The 16,736-nt window shown below is 35.0% G+C and overlaps 1 protein-coding gene and 1 long non-coding RNA gene across 11 annotated transcripts in view; one reads left to right on the forward strand and one right to left on the reverse strand.

Annotated features, from left to right (window-relative positions):
- LOC131677943 (uncharacterized) overlaps nucleotides 1–6,561 on the reverse strand; it is a 76,107-nt gene extending 69,546 nt beyond the window's left edge. For 3 of the 5 annotated variants that reach the window (XR_009303496.1, XR_009303492.1, XR_009303495.1), the window contains exon 1: nucleotides 31–307. This is a non-coding gene — a long non-coding RNA (uncharacterized LOC131677943). The other 2 variants (XR_009303494.1, XR_009303493.1) reach the window with 2 other exon arrangements.
- LOC131677940 (protein unc-13 homolog 4B) overlaps nucleotides 1–16,736 on the forward strand; it is a 170,914-nt gene that overhangs the window by 40,513 nt on the left and 113,665 nt on the right. The window lies entirely within an intron of this gene.

Here is a 16,736-nt window from a genome sequence, read left to right on the forward strand (position 1 = left end):
GATTGTATATACTATGCATTGAATTCTAACAATATAATTGCTGACACCTGTACTGTGCGCCACCTTTTTAACCCGTACATACAAAATCAACCCGTCGGAAATTTTCGATAAAATGTGACTAATAGTAATGAAGGTCGCCGTGATTCAGAGCTTACAGCAGACTATTTCTCCATTTAAGATTAGTGCGAAGTTTTATTCACGTTCGAAATCTCTGATGAGGCTGACGTAATGCACTTTCTCTTCATTTTCTTATTTGAAATTTCTGCCTAAAATGAAATTGTGAAGAAGATCGGATGTGTCATCTGTTTACACTTACCCACTGCAGTCAAAAGCAAGCATGTAAACCGAAACAAAACGGATAGATCACGGTTGAAGTAGAAACAAAATTGAAACGCTTGCGCTCTAGTAGCTAGTGTAGTACATAGGGTATCTGAGCGTGTTTTGCTACATAATAATGATATGCTCCAAGATGATCATTCAATATTTTGTTTAGAACATAAAACAGGTACGACTGGTATGTTGGAATTCAAGTCGATAAAAAAATATGACCAGAAACCCTATACTGAAATCGAAATTTCCAGGCTTAGTCAAAGCGGTCACAAACTGTAATGGTAATAATTATGCGCAATCTTCATCATCAGTGTTGCGGATTAAATACAAAACATTCCTCAACCTAAGCTAGAAACTACTACAGACATGTAAATTATGCCACGCCACGGAATGTTTTGTGATTTACACATTGTGTTCGTTCCTATATACCTACTAGCATCCCGAGTGCTATTAGCAAACCAACAGTGCAAAAACTAACCTGTTGCTAAAGGCAATCACAAACACTGAATGATAAATTTTCATTAACAATCAATGGTGCTAATTATCGCACGAAAAGAGGGTGATTGTGTCCATTCAGAACCCTTTGTACTAGACCTACAATCATTGGATTGCATTTTTGTACCAGTGTTGACATAGATTTGCAAAAAACGGAAACAAGGAAACGACAAATGACACTTTGAATTTTTTTTTAAAAAGATATTTTTATTATTGTACCATCCACAGAGCACCAATAAGATTTCAGTTCAAATACGAATGAAAAATGATTGTTGATGTAGGCTGTACCCAAAGTCAATGAAAATCTGTAGTTTTCTGTATGAATAAGAAAATATCGGGATTATTCCCCTGGTAGTCTATGAATCGGTAGGGAAGCCCGCAATCTGTAGGACTACCAATAAGTCGGTAGGTCTGGCCACTCTGCTCATCGAGCTAGCAATCTAAGCTTCCGTTCGAATTTGTGGATCTATCCAGAACCCACAAATCGTTTGTACATTTAGGCTTGAGGGAACATCGCCTACAACAAAAGCCTCACCTCACCAAACCGATGATTTCCTTGAACTGCTTTCTGTAATATTGAACATGCTATCGATTGCAAAGCGAAAGGGACTTAGAACTCGAGCCCGTGTATACGAGTGAAGGTATTCTTTACATGTGTTGAATTCACCAATACATTCACTGTGGGATTGTGTGAGTTTATACGGTGTAATTGCCGTGTAATGCATTTTGTCCAGGACCAATAACTATATGCATTATACTAGTTATAATGCAAAAATCGCTTAAGAATCATACCTATTTGCATATAAATCATGCCGGTCATGTTTTGGTTATAGGTACTACAATAAAGCGCTGCTTCACTGAATAACTCAAAATTTAATTATTTTGTGAAATTTTGTAACACGAAAATTTATATGAAACTTTCAAATGAAAATTCAAATATACTTATATAAATTTTGCTGAATTTTCACCAGCTGAAAGTTTCAGCAATCCAAGATGCCGAAGGATCGGTCATTTGAATTGTACCAGGTTGACAGTTTCGCTTTGCTGAAAATTCAGCAATTCAAATTGTCAATTAGACAGCGCAATTACCGGATTTGCAGTAATCCAGCACGAAATACTGATAATTCGACAAATGCACTGCCAATTTGATATTTTCAATTGCTGATTTTCAGTAAAGTGAATCTATCAAATTTACATAATTTGAATTGCTGAACTATCGGTATCATAAATTGCTACACACCTAGAAAAAATAGTGTAAATTTACGTCTCCTGACCCTGACATATACGAGCATCAAAAATGACTTAGTTTTACGTTTGATTTTAATTTCACATGACGTTTAATTTCGTAAATCATGTAATTTTACTCCACATACAGCGTTTGTTCTGAATGGTAGGAAGTGTAATTTTATGTTATTGCGCATGTAAAGTATACGTTTCATGTAAAATTAAACGGAACACGGTAATGTTCCGTCATTTCGTAAATTACGGTTTGTTGAATTGTGTCATGTTTGCAATTACGTCAACGATAAAATTCAGATTTTTTGGTGTGTAGGACATTCAGCTGATGAAAATTCAGCGAAATTTTGCAGCCATTCGGCGAAAACAAAATTGGCGTGTAAGTATACATTGCTTGAATCGGAGATTTGATTGAAAATCAAATTAAAATCAACGCACATAATTAGAGAATCAAAAAGCTCGAAGCTCAATTCGCACTAGATAGACAAGACTCGACACTGCTCGATCTTTAGATGTTTGTTATATATCGAAAATTTTGGACAATACATTAAAGAAAAGTATTGTTTTCGACATGTCGATTATAATTAAACACTTTACAACAGGCTTCATTAACAAATTAAACATCACATAGTCGTTTCGCATGGAATGGATTTTGTCGATTGTCGGTCGAACTTTACGCGACGTTTTAGATTTAGGATCCAAAATCATGGCGGCATAATGATACCTGGTTTCAGGCGCACGCGTAAGTTGCGTATCATGTTTGGATTTATTGTCTAGCTAGCAACACAGTCAGCTTTTATCTACTAACAAGGAGAATCCGAAACAAAAAAATCATACTTAACATAATCACGATTAAGCGAAGCAATAATTTGAATTGAGAGCCTCTACTTCATCCTATGATGTGAGCCAAAATCTCCCAAGTGTGCAAACCATTTTTCGTCGGTCGAGCATTGCCTGTAAAAAATATGTTATCACAACAATAAATCAAGAATTCAACTTGGACAGTATTTCGAAATTGTTCAAGTTTTGGTGCAAGGCGCGCGGGCCGCGCAACCGCCGTGATGCGCAGAGCTCGGTACGCCTCTATAGAAAAACGGTCCTGTTGCAAGTTTTCATGTTTTTCTTTTTGCATATGATTTATTTGTTTCTATCATCCTCGCCAGATACTGTATAGATGAAGTCACTTATTGTTAATGTTAAAAATTTCTGATCGCTAATTTATAACTAGATTTAGTAGTATGAAAGCCGAAGAGATGAGAAGTTTCGTTGAATTTGCTTCAACATCTAGCTACCGGATTGTTTTGGCCAGTGGCGGCGCTAAGGGGGGGGGGGGCGAAGGGGGCAACCGCCCCGAGCGGCAAAATCAGGGGGCGGCATTTCCTACTCAACAAACTTCTATTTCATTTTTAGTAATCACGGTAAAAATCATTAATTAAGTTTCATTAATCACGGTAAAAATCAAGTGCGAAGGAAAAGCTTGAATTTATATTATTTTCGCATCTGTTGACAATGAAAAAGGTAGTAAATCGGGACGACGGATGCGATCGAACAAAACTATATACTTATTGATCAGTCTCAAAAGATTCAACGGAGATGAGTTTCCGAATGTCCTTGTAGTAGTGTGAGTATTAGAACCGCAACAATTTTGGCTTTTTTCGAAACACTTAAATCAAACGGTAATTGGCTTTACATACAATTTGTCAAATATGAGCTTTTTCGAAAACTCTAGTTCACTCACAAGAATTTTCAAGTTTGTATGTGAAAATATATGATGGGGCAATCGAAACAATAAATTCAGTATAAAATGCCAGCATCAACTTGTGCATCCCAAAATCCGCAGATATATAGCTTAAGGTGTAAGGATCAACATTACCGAGGACTGCAAATTGATACGAGTTTGCAGTAAAAAGATATTCTCATGTAAAGTTATGTGTTGCCTCTCTTTCTCGCACACGCTTAGAATAGGAAATTTCGAAAAAATTGGTTGGTCTTCAAAGTTAAAAAACTAACTTGAAGACCAACCAATTTTTTCGTGAACTTCTAAAAGTCTAAAAAGTGACCGGCTGTGAGAAGCAATCCACTCCGTGATCGGGATGATCTGCGTGGTAGAAAGTATACCTTCGGATTGGTTGAATGGCCTCATATGGCCTATCTTCAAGAAGAACAAACAAACTCGAACATAATGTCTTCCGAGACATAACGATCATCAATGCCGCCTACAAGGTAGTCTCTCGTGTTCTTTTGAGGAGACTGCGTCTGTTGGCTGAATCCTTTGTTGATGAATATCAAAGCGGGTTTCGAGAAGCACGATCGACGACGGAGCAAATGCGACAAAGTCGGGATATATTCAGGGAATACAACTTGCGGACAAGACAAAGTACATGGTAGCTGGCAGAGAACGTAGCAGTCGTGTTGGGTTTGAGGTGGAAAACGATGAACCAATTTATATATCTTAGAACACTAGTGACATATGATAACGATGTTAGCCGCGAAGGAAAAATGCATGTTGCTGCTGCGAATATGGTTTACGTAGTCAGCTAGAGTCCTACAGCCCGAGTATGCGCGCGAAACCTGCTCTATTCAAATCACTGATACTCATTGGTGCTCTGTACGGCCATGGATGTTGAATGAAGCAGGGTATCGAGTGCTCGGCTTGTTTGTGGAAGAATTCTACGTTCAATGCTCGGCAGCACAGTAGAAAATGGACAATGGCGCAGACACTACCAAGTATACAACCATGCTGACATTTAAAGGCTGTTAAAACACCGCAGACTACAGTGAGCTGGGCTTGTAGTGCCGAAAGACGAAAGAGATACCAATTAAAGTTATGACAACAGAGCAGAGAACCTGGAAGAAGTCAATTTCGACGCAAATCCCGCTCTTGCTGGCTGTACACAATTGAGGAAGATGGGCATGCGGTGGGCGTCTATGGAACTGGCGGTCCAAGATCGAGTAACCTGGAAATCTAAAATACATTCAGATATGATTTGAATTATCCGGCCACTAGGTCACTAAGATAATGATGACGATTGATAGTTTGTTAAGGCAAATTTGATATTATGATAGATGCATTTTCACCTAGGGACGTTTGACAAGCAATTACATACAAAGCTTAGGCACGAGCTGGATGCTGGCGAACACGGTGAAGTATTCTCCATTCGGCGACCTTGTTATTAGTATAATGAATAATTACAAAGTGCCGCAAAATAAAAAAGAATGTACTTTTCAGAAAAGGTTGCAGGTCTGGTCAAATACAATACAAACCCACGTTCGATTAAATTAATAGACCCTTGAGATCTTGATTTAGAGCATAGAACTATTTCTCGGGTCTAAAAAATTAGTAGCGCGGTCATTTGTTATGTTCTTTTGTTAAAAGTATTATGCGCTATTTTTCATAACAATCGGTTAATAAATGGCATTGTTATTATTAAATTTTCAAAAAATCGAATAAATGGTAAAAAATTGAACTCTTTTGAAAATTCATTATAAAAGGGGCGGCAAATTTAATTTTTGGCCCCTAGCGGCAAATCATCTCGCGCCGCCACTGGTTTTGGCCGTATGTTGTGGCACCCCACAGAAGCAGCTGATTCCTAAGCTTCTAACACCAAGAGGAACAAACAAATTATTCTCTATAATAATATCGGGACAGTCAATATTTCTCGACAACGTATCAAAAATGAACATTCTTCGCAAAAAAGTATCACGAGACTCAAGCGTCGGTAAATGTAACTGCATACATCTATTATTAAACGGTGGTAGACGGATATGGTCGTTCTACGGCAGTTTTAAAGCAAATCGTACAATCGTATGCTCCAACCAGTAACTTTGAACGGCCTTGTATGGTGCCCGTACTTGTACAGCACTCCATGCTCCGGGCCAGTGCGCTATATACAGATATCAATGCGTAGAAATCATCTAAATAATTAGTATTCCGTTTAAAAACCCAATATTGCAAAAGCCTTCGTTGTTGTTGCTGCAGTGTGGTCGAAGAAATTAAGTTTACTGTCGAATAACACTTCCAAATCGTGAATTGAATCCACGATAAAGAAAATATACAACAATAATACTCCGAAACGACATCGTAAAGCAATTGTTTCAATTTGCTTATAACAATTGTTAATAATTTTCACAAATATCGTCATTCGCGAAGTTTAATTAGAAAAATACGTATTTAGTTTTAATTTGTTGAAAAATAAGCAGGATCGATGATTCCAATCGCGAGAAATTGAATAATATCCAAACTCGTGTAAAAAAAAGTATATATATAGTCAAAGCTATGAAAACAATTCGACTTTCGAAAAACTGAGTAAGTTGAAAATTTGATACATATATCATTGTGAACACAAAAAATATTTACAGGAAAAGCTCGACCGACGAAAAAGGGTGATTTTGAATCCGCTTAAACAAAAATAATAAGTGCGCACTTAACTAGTGTGTGAGTAGAATGAATTGAGGGCGAAAGATAAATTAGGGAACAGCTACCTCATATCGCTTGTGTATCTGTATAGCTGAAGCATGCGAAACTGGCTGCGCCGCTAAAGTACACCGAGCAAAATTTACATTGAATTTCCATAAAAACGTCTTATGACTTTCAGACATAAGGATTTTAAATGGATTTTATAAATCTGTCTTATGATTTGGAGGGGAAATTTTCCAAATCCATCTCTTATTATTTTCATAAGACAGTCTTATGAAATTTATGAAAATGTCCGAATGAACGCCATAGGTGCCCATTTATGAAAATTGCTGACATTTATAAGTAGAAAACATAGTAGAAATAACGATTTCCATAGAACAGTCTTATGAAATTCATTACAATGTTCGAATGAATGCCATAAGTTTTTTATTTATGGATATTATTGTGCATTTATATAAAAAAAGAACATGGCTGACATTTCTCGAGCATTTTAGTAGACAAAAAATCAACAGTAAAAATCAACCTTGAGAGGATATTAGGTTTTACACCAACAGACATAACCCCACAAAATGAGCCGGATGAACTTCGTTTAAAAATTCTCGGTGGTTTGTTTACATGGGAGTTACGTGAGTTTGAATGTAACAAATGGGCACCCGTTGCAATCCAACTCACGCAACTGACAAAGTAAACAAATCACTGAGAATTGTCAAACGTGAACGTCATTCCTCATGAATTCATTCGTGTGGTCATCTTGTAGAACTCAATTCGGGACAAATTAACCGCCAAGTATAGATCCTTTCAGAAGATTGAAGAGAAAACTCTCATTAAATATTAAAATTTGTACATAATGAGCAACGCTTCGTCAATATTTCTTGGGAAACTGGGCTTAGACAACCGGGAAACTGGACTTGACAACTGAATGATAATGATTGTTACTTCTCAAATTATTTTGATAATTATAAAATACGCGTCAGACACTAATTATATGCACAACTTATTTCATTTCAAATAATCGGATATCTTCTGTAAAAATCATAACCATGTAAACAGATTTAATGCTCACAGTAATTTATTCAATAACATAAAAACAATTTAAAATTTTGTTGCAATTTGACTGAAAATCTCACTTCTTTTGCTTCAAACAGCGGTAATCAAAAAGTGCTGAAACTATTAACTCCTGGTTGGCCGTCCAGTCCAGTACTGAATCCATAAGAAACAATTATGAACTTTTCACAAAAGTGACGTTTATGAAAAATAAAATACAATTTTATAGAATCAATAACAGATCTCATATGGTTTTCATGAGAAAAACTTATGAAATTCTTAAAGGCATATATTGGAGCGAAGTCATAAGACTGTTTTATGAAATACATTATTTGTACGTCTATGGAGTGCATGAATAAAGATAAATGAATTCATAAGCCTGCCTATGGCATTCTAAAGCGTTCAATGACATCGTCAGAAGGTTGGTTCATATGCCGAGACTTATGAAATTCTCAGATGCTTTTTGCTCAGTGTAGTAAATAAATGTAAAGCAGTTCGCGCAGAACGACAGCGATGATGACGGTTGACCTTCAGATACTGAGAATCTGGAAAGAGATTAAATGAATGCTCTGGTTTGTTATTTTATCGTTTTATGTCTCCCATGAAGCTACAAAAAACTAAATACTGATACTGATAAAAGTGCAGAATCACTGATTAAGTCACTGGATATGAGTGATAATCAAAATAGTTTCTTTTCTTAAGATACGCTGTTAAAGCCCTGCCAATTTCGAATCGGGATGTTTCCAATCGGAAGTATCTTGAATAAAATGTTATTAGAAGAGTGATTTAATGGTATGTCGATGCAAAACCAAATATTTAGAGAGCGTGGGCTTACCTTCAATAGAGCGCTGAGTGGATTGATTATTTTTCACATAGTTGCTAATTAAAATTAAATAATGCCACGAGACGATTGATTAATTGAAATAATCGATAAGTTTAAAAGCATGATGTTGTAATCAGTTTTACATTTCTTATAAAAGAAATGTATAGAATTCGCTCAAACTTTCAAGATTTTTTCCGAGGCCCGGAGGGCCGAGTCTTATATACCAATCGACTCAGCTCGACGATTTGGGACAATGTCTGTGTGTGTGTGTATGTAACGGACAAATTCTCATTCGTGTTTCTCAGCAATGGCTGAACCGATCTTATCCAAACCAATTTTAAATGAAAGAACTAAAAAACAGTATGAACGCTATTAATTTGTTTTTGATTCTGATGTTTAGTTTCCAAGATATGAATGTTTGAATGCGTAAAAATGGCGTTTTTGCAGTTTTTGCATTATCTGCCAAAATTGACAATATAGATTAACAATTTATATGTTTTTAGACAACGAATACGAATACGAATACCTTTCGAACAAGCTATAGATTGTTGAAATCGGACTATTATCAAAAGAGATATTTAACATTAAATGCGGACGAAAGATTTTTATCATTTCCCATTGCCAGAAATATGACCAAAAACATGTAATCTATTATTAACGCCAAAACGGCTTATTTTAGGTCAATAGTATCTTCGGAGAATTTAATGGAGGAAATATGCCCTTTGTTTTGGTATTGTGCTTTTGCTGATTAATCCCTCTATGAGTGAGATATTTTCACAAATTTTCTTGGAAGTGATTATATCGAAATGATGCCTTCTACAAATTTGTAGCTCTTACTTTTGCGAATAACTTTACTGAAGACTTCAAATATCTATTTTGAATACTTTAAAAGTTATGGCTTGTTGTTTATGGATTACTCTTTGTCGCCTATTTATTGCTCAATATAGAAATAATCCATTGAAATAAGCCAAACATTATTTCGACAAATCGAATTTTGTATTTTATTTTTCTATCTACAACCGCTAGAAATAATCACCGCACCGAACACTTCCAAGTTGTCTGGAAGGAACTTGATAACTTATCAGTGCAAAAATGTTCATTTGTGCGAACCTTCTGACTGCAATTTTTCTAACTAATGACCATCGGATCGATCTGAAACATATCGGAAAAGGAAAAGCCAAATAAATAATTCAAAGCAACGGCGTAGCCCAGAGAAGGTTTTGGGGTTTAACACCAAAAGTTGAAAATTTATTGATGCAGACTGATTTAATTCAATATTACAATAACAATTATCTGATCCGTAGATTGATAACCTGTTGTAAACATCATGAGGACTTTTGATAAATTGTCGGAATGGGGTCCTGATATGTACCTGATCTATTGGTCTTCATTTCACAGTTGTCTAATAGCATCAATATCAAATTCCTGCCTGAAAACATTCCAATAGAAAATTACAGAGTTCTGTAATCAATCATAGTCCTCAGATTTATTTTCAAATTGATCTCGTTTTTGTAGAGATGTACTGTAATAAGAGTCTTTATTTAATAGGAAGAGAAGTTAAAATTGATTTAATGTCTATGAAACATAGAACTGCTCACCAAAAAAATGCATAACTTTCAACATTTGCCAAAAATGTTTTTGCCTTTCTCATTCACTCTAAAATTCGTCAATCTAATCCCGACCCGGAGGGCCGAGTGTCATATGCCAATCGACTGAGTTTGTCGAGATCGGAAAATGTCTGTGTGTGTATGTATGTGTGTATATGGAAAAAATGTGACCTCTGTTTCTCAGAGATGGCTGGACCAATTTAGTCTCAAGTTAGTTAGTCTCAAATGATAGGTACAACCTTCCCATCGGCTGCTATTGAATTTTTTATTGATTGGACTTCCGGTTCCGGAGTTACGAGTTGAAGAGTGCAACCACACAGCAAATTCCCATATAAACTGAAATGAAAAAATTTCAAAATCAAATTTGCATTTTGACTTTTTTTGGACTTTGGTACATTTTTGTCTTTCTCATATAGAAAGGTTATGCAATCACTCTAAAAATCGTCAATCATACCGGCCCGGAGGGAGTATGCAGTGAGGGGTAGCTACTTTAAAATTAAAACTAGTTTAAAACTTCTTAACAAGTTGAAAATTTTCGGCAGGATCTGGAGCTCCCGGATCTTTCTCCATGATCCGCCCCTGGTTTCAAGCGACGTTTCAGTATCACATAGTATCTCAAGATCGTGGCTGTCGATCCATTGTATGTATGTGCAAATCGTACTGAACATGTAATATTCATTTCCACCATTGTATTGAACATAACCAGCCATGGAATCGTAGTCTGGACAAATGCGACAAGCACAATTGTACCACTAGGTGGATTAAGACAGGTTTTTTTGGGAATGCGTCGAGTTGAGTTCATGACTACAATAAAGTCTCAACAAATTCGCTAGACACGAACTCTGTTACTATTTTCTGAAAAATTAATTCTGCATAATTTTAAAACTTCAAAAATTACGGTTTCGGAATTATGCCGTTTGGACAGTATGATCGATTTTCACCAAACCCCCACCAAACCGAATTTCTGGCTACGCCGCTGACTTCAAGTAAGTAGAAACAAAGTCGTTCTACACTCGTTCACAAGAAACTTCTTCGAATGCTGAATATCTATTATAATACATTGAAACCCTGATTTTATCAGCCAAATATGAACATATGTTTGATATGCTCTAGCAGACGAACAAGACTGAATTCGAGTAAATCCTTTCTTGAGCATGTTTTCTTTATCATGAAGATGGAAATATGCAAAAATACAAAGTTCATCATAATCAGAAATAGTTATCAGACTACATCAAGGGACGGGAAGAATATTTTAACAGCTTCAGTTTATTATAAAGAAAAAAAAATTGCCCGATTTAGTCAATGTCCCCATTTTGTCAGCCTAAAATACACCATGAGACTGATAAAAATGGGTCTTTATTGTATGTATTATTCGCTGTGTTTCACATTAATAGGTACATTTCATTTTTGGGGATTTTTTATTGTATCGAACTACAACAATTTTTAGGTAATTTTCAAGGGGTTTTTTATAGACTTCTTCCAAAATTTGGCGAACCTATTCCAATTCGTATACCATTTAATTGGTATACTTAAGGGTTAATATGTTGCAGATAGAGAAAATACTGAAATTTTCAGCTTTTTTCTTACACAATATTACGAAAGATTATTAAACAATTTTTCTTAATAAGTTTGTGAAAATTATAAACTATTTGAAATTTTTTAATAGTATAATTTTTTTATTTAACCGTGATTTTTTAATAAATAGTGACCATCGCTTCACAACGTAGTCTATTTTTCATGGCTTGCGGTGAGCACGATCTCTCGAATTGCTGAACTGAAAATTATGGAATAGAAATTAATTTTTAGTATTCTTTACTTTACTCGCCGCGCAGATAGCTCTGAATTAGACCCGCTGGTGCCCTAAGACGATTTCGCTAGATTTTCAGTGCACTGTGCACACAGTGCATTAACGCAAGTGACGGAAGGTTATCGAAAAGTTTCGTGAAAATGAAAATTCCAGTAATGATGATGATTTTCCCAAACGGTTCGTTTTCGAGAGGTTTTTATTTGTTCTTTGGCATTAGGATTAGCGATAATAATTCAAATCAAGGATACTACTGGGAAGTCACCTTTAGAAAAAGTCGATGTCGAAGTAAAATTTGGAACTATGCACGCATGCACTTCAGAGATGGCGTGATATCCGGAGCTGCGATTTCATTTCAACCCTTTTTTGTGAAAATGGCGATACTTACAAATGTAAACATAAGGCTTTGTATGAAAGCGAATGAGGGCTTTGAAACGCAACCAATTAACCTAAAAATTTTGATTCTACGATATTGCTTTCTTAAACTACAACAAAAAATACAACGGGCGAAACTGTATTTTTGTTTGTTTATTTAAAGTTTCGCCCTCCACGCTCCATGCAAACAAACAGGGCGATACGTTTTTTGCTAGCAGTTTAGAAGCGAAACTGTCATTTTCGTATTTTTTTAGGATTATCAAGCTGATATCAGCTGTAAATAGTAACAATGATCGCTATTGAAAAAAAAACCCGGACGAAATCGGTGGTGTAGAACTGTAGTTATTGTAAAAAAACGTAAGGACGATACTTCAATGCTGATAGGTGGGACCGAAAAAGTAAACAATCGCCAAAGGGTAAAGTATAAACTTCAAATCGATTAAAAAAAATGCGATTTTTTTGGATCAGTACAATATATAACCCCTTTAGGAAAATTCAGTTTTCCCACCACAATTTAGATATTTTATTAACAGAGCATTAACAATAATTCGTAGCTATGTCTATTTTATGGGCCATTTTTTCGCTTCCCATTGATTTGATTTGAGATTTCTAGCACTGATGTTGTCCTATGTTGATTTGAGCGATTCTCTGAGTCCTGCCACTTTCCCATGTAGTATGTGTTATCAAAAACATCGCGGAGCATCAAGTTCTAAATGTTCTCAAACGATATAATATCCGAAGAGAGTGATAAGAGTTATAAGAAATGTCTCATCACACTGTTAGGTGGGTTGAAAGCGTTTTTTTTATTCAATTTGTTTATTTGATAAGGCACGTTTGCGTTAGTTTAGTCCTGGGTGGGCCCCCACCTTTTGTTTTAGATATCTAATGTGATATCCCCAGGCACCCTTAGAGTCGAACCAGACCCCGAGATATTTGAAAATTAGAGCCTGAGTAATAGTTTGACCCAGTAATTGAAGTTGTAGTTGCGTTCAAGGTATTTTACAATGGCCCTTGCAAATTGACAGCTATGGAACCTGTAATAGAGACCAGACCGTCATCTGTAAATGGATTGTCGCAACTGCAAAAAGATTATAAAAACGTTTACCGCAACCGTACTGCATTTACTACACCGCATCGTACGGTAAAGTGGTAAATGCGGTAAAATTTATGTAATATTGAAAATAGTGTTGAAAAATTATTCATTTATTTTGTACACTGATAGAATATATTCGTAAATCGCTAGGAATTAGATTCGTACAGAAAATTTTCATAAAATATACGAATTTTTCGTACATGTAATGAATCGTTCGTAGTTCTACTGAAACACTTTTATTTTTTATTACGAGTTTTTCGTGAAAACCACGAAAGGACTCTCGTTGGCTTATTACGAAACGGCTTCATTAGGCAAACGAATTCTTCGCTGCTATATACGAAAGTCTTTATAATATTTACGAGCACCATTCGTCAAACCGTTAACGTCAACAGAGGTTCAATGGAGGTAGAATATGGAGTTATTGTTGCTATACGTCAGATAATTGTTGATCATCACGACGGTTTCGGTCTGACTATTTAAAAGCCGTATCCGTATCCGTAGATTTCCTGAACCTCTTTCGGTTGATCAAGAATCTGTAGCAGTACGGATTCAGTTGAGCCATCGCGAACTGCTCGTTGGTTTTGTATGAATAAGTTTGAGTTTTTCTTTGTAGGAGCAATGTCAAAATAATATGCTATTAAATACGAAAAATTCTCTTAGATGAACGAAATGAACTCGTGCGACCAACGAGATTATTCGTAGTATGCACAAACGTTTATTAAAATAAACAAAACATTTTGTTTCATTCACGAAAAATAATGTTGTTTTCAACGACGACATTCGTGCAATGTACACTAAACAAGTAAAATTTACTGAAACTTTCGTTCATCAAGCGGTCTTTTCTTCATACCTCAATAAAATCGATTTTGCCAGATCTGTTTCACCAACTAAAAAGAATCGGTGTTGTCAAACAAAGATTCCAAAAGATCGAATGAAAAAAGAAGAGGATGATAAATACGAAGACTTTTCTAAGATGAACGAAAAGAATTCGTGCGACCAATGAAATCGTTCGTAATATACATAAACGTTTATTAAAATAAACGAAACATTTCGTTTCATTCACGAAAAATGATGTTGTTATCAACGATAACATTCGTGCAATGTTGCACTAAATAAATAAAAGGATCGACTGAAAACAATAAGAGACTAATAAATACGAAAACTTTTCTAAGATAAATGAAATAAATTCGTGCGACCAACGAAATCGTTCATCATATTCAAAAGCATTTATCATCAACGAATCATTTCGTTTCATTCACGATAAATAATGTCGTTATCAACGATAACATTCCTGCAATGTTCATCAAGCGGTTATTACTTCACACCACAATCTTTCCCCAATAGAGGTGAACAGGTCGAAATAAAATCGATTTTGCCAGATCGATCCTTTTAGTTAGTTAAAAAAATCGTTGTTGTTAAACATCGATCTTAACTCATCGATTGAAAAAATAATATGCTAATGAATACGAAAACTTTCCTAAGATGAACGAAATAAATTCGTGTGAGCAATGAAATCGTTCGTAATATACAAAAACTAAAACTAAAATAAACGAAACATTTCGTTTCATTCACGAAAAATAATGTCGTTATCAACTATTACATTCGTGCAACGTAAACTAAATAAGCAAAATTTACGAAAACTTTCGTTCATCAAGTGGTCATTTCTTCGTACCACAATAAAATCGATTTGGCCACATCGATTGGTTTAAATTAAAAAAAATCGATGTTGTCAAACATCAATCCCAAATGATCGACTGAAAACAACAACAGGCTAATAAATACGCAAACTTTTCTAAAATAAACGAAATGAATTCGTGCGACTAACGAAATCGTTCGTAATATACACACACGTTTTTTAAAATGTCGTTATCAACGATAACATTCGTGCAGTGTACATTAAATGTGTAAAATTTACGAAAGCTTTCGTTCAGCCAGCGGCTATTCTTGTACATGAAATGAACGAAACCTACTATTTACAATGCACGAAAAAAATCGTTGCAGAAAACGACGAATGAATTTGTGCATTTGCATGATCGATTTCATTATATTTACGAATTTATATTATCAGTGTATAATAGACTGGTTCAATTTTTGACTTTTAGCTCCACCAGGCTCTACTGATTCCTTTTATGGCCCTTAGCAATTGTGCAAATTTTGGTACCGATCGGTTGTGTCTATGGACCCTCCAAAAATTTCAAAGTTTATATGGAAGTTTGTATGGAAAATCGGCTAACATTGAAAATAAATTCTTTAAAAATCACCTCATCAATCAATTAATCAGAAAACTATGTATTTCTTATAGTATTCATCTACTGAGCACATTCGGGGAACATTGCAAGTTTATGAAAATTCGCTGAGAAAAGTTATTAACTAAAGAAGCAGCATGACTTCAAAACAAGTGGATTTTGTTATTAATCATAGCAACCCTGTTTGAATAGCTGTATCTGCCATATGCGAAAGCTAGGTGGCAAGTCTAGTTTATACTTGTATAACGATGTAGCTATTCAAACAGGGTTGCTATGGTTACTAATAAAATCCACTTGTTTTGAAGTCATACTGCTTCTTTAGTTAATAACTTTTCTCAACGAATTTTCATAAACTTGCAATGTTCTCTGAATGTGTTCAGTAGAAAAATACCTTTAGAAATATATAGTGTTCTGATTAATTGATTGATGAGGTGATTTTTTAAGAATTTATTTTCAATGTTAACCGATTTTCCATACAAACTTCCATATAAGCTTTGAAATTTTTGGAGGGTCCGTAGACACAACCAATCGGTACCAAAATTTGTACAATTACTTAGGACCATAAAAGGAATCAGTAGAGCTTGGTGGAGCTAAAAGTCAAAAATTGAACCAGTATAGTGTATAACCATATATAAAATAAAAAAAAATGTTATTCCTATTTACATGAAAATTAACGTTTACGGACTCTTCAGAATATAACGTTAATGAAAAAAAAATCTACGTTTGCAATTTTTATTAATAAAATGCCGAACATTTTAAGACAAATACTTTCGATATAAATTAAAATATTGTCATTCCTCTTATTATTATCATAGCCATAAACTCCCACGAAATCGAACTGTATCTCAGCATTATACATACAAAAATGTTCTTCCGCAGCAATTGATCGGAAAATTTTTATTTTAGCCATCCTTCACTTAATTAAAAAAACCGATTTAATCCACCTAGCAGTGAGATGAGACATTTCTTACACATTTCACTAATGGATTAGTTTGCAGAACTCACGAGAAGTAGGCACCCAATTAGAGGTGGGATGAAAACAGTTTCTAGTCTTGCACGAATAAAATCTCGAATAAACTGAATAAATTATAAAAATCAACAAAACGACCGAAATAAAAAAGTAAAGCAAAAAATGGAACAATAGGTTTTTAAATTCATAAAATGAGTAGAAAAATTAATGGAAATCATTATAATTTTGATCCAAATACACGAATCAAATTAGATTAGGTTATTACATAAAAATTAAGATTATATTTAGAAATACAC

Source organism: Topomyia yanbarensis, chromosome 1 (genome assembly GCF_030247195.1).
Source record: "Topomyia yanbarensis strain Yona2022 chromosome 1, ASM3024719v1, whole genome shotgun sequence".
Classification (NCBI taxonomy): domain Eukaryota; kingdom Metazoa; phylum Arthropoda; class Insecta; order Diptera; family Culicidae; genus Topomyia; species Topomyia yanbarensis.